This window comes from Trichechus manatus, unplaced genomic scaffold, assembly GCF_000243295.1.
Source record: "Trichechus manatus latirostris isolate Lorelei unplaced genomic scaffold, TriManLat1.0 scaffold00128, whole genome shotgun sequence".
In the NCBI taxonomy this organism is placed as follows: domain Eukaryota; kingdom Metazoa; phylum Chordata; class Mammalia; order Sirenia; family Trichechidae; genus Trichechus; species Trichechus manatus.
Window position 1 is genome coordinate 3,678,353 of NW_004444064.1, and position 1,182 is coordinate 3,679,534.

Below are 1,182 nucleotides of genomic sequence, written 5' to 3' on the forward strand. Positions count from 1 at the left end.
AGTTTTTCTCGACTTGTAGTGCACAGACACTTAGCAGAAGCAAAAGCAAATCCTTTGGAGAAATGCACCATCATCTGAGGTCTCAGAGAATTCACACAGATTATCTCCCAAAGAAAATAAGCAGCTTATACAAAGGTATAATTCCACAAGGAAACAGGACATGAGGGACAGCCAGCATAAACAACAGAAAGAAGAAACGGACCCTCAAATGTGTTGGAATTATCAAACATACAATATAAAATAATTGGTTAAGGAAATAAAAAATAGCCACAGAAAATGGCCAGATTTGAAAAAGGAACAGACAGATCCAGAAATAAAAAATATAATGATTAAAACAAAAAACTTAGTGGGTAGGTTTTAGCAGCATATTAGACACAGCTAAAGAGAAAATTAGTAGACTGGGAGGTAGAATTGAAGTAATAACAAAATGCAGCCCAGAGATCCAAAGAGATGAAAGAAATGGAAGAGTGAGAAGATCTAAGATAAACAGATTGGAGATGCCCAGCTAACTGCAAGCAGAATAAATAAAAGCAAATACAAACCTAGACACATCTCAGTGAAAATGAAGCCAAGCAGCTACAGGAGTGGAGGTGACACTGACAGCTAACTCCCCAGCGCAAAGAGGGACGAAAGAAGTCAGCAGAGTAGACAGTATCTTAAATGTGCTGAGAGAAAACAGAAATCACCCAATAAGAATCTTTTCACAGTAGGGACAAAATGAAGATGTTTTCAGAAAAACAACACCCAAGATATTCTGCCCCTAGCAGACCCTTGCTAAAGGAAATTTTAAAGGATATATTTCAGAAGAAATATAAAGTTATCTCAAAGAGACAGCATAAGTGGGAAAAAAAATTAAAAAAAGAATAAAGATAAAAGAAAGTGTATGCAGAAACACTGACTGTATAAAAACACAAATCTTACACAAACTGTTTCAGAGAACAAAGTGGGAATATTTCCAACTCTTTTTATGAGACCAATATAACCTTGGTGGTAAAATCTCTCCAGGATGTTACAGGAGTCAAAAATTGGTGGCCAATTTCTCTTAAGAACATCATCACAGAAAACATAAACATTAGCAAACTTAAATCCAGTGATATATAAAAGAAAGAACACCACAACCAAGTTGAATATATACCAAAAATTCACAGTTGGCTTAATATTTGAAAATAAATCAATGCACAG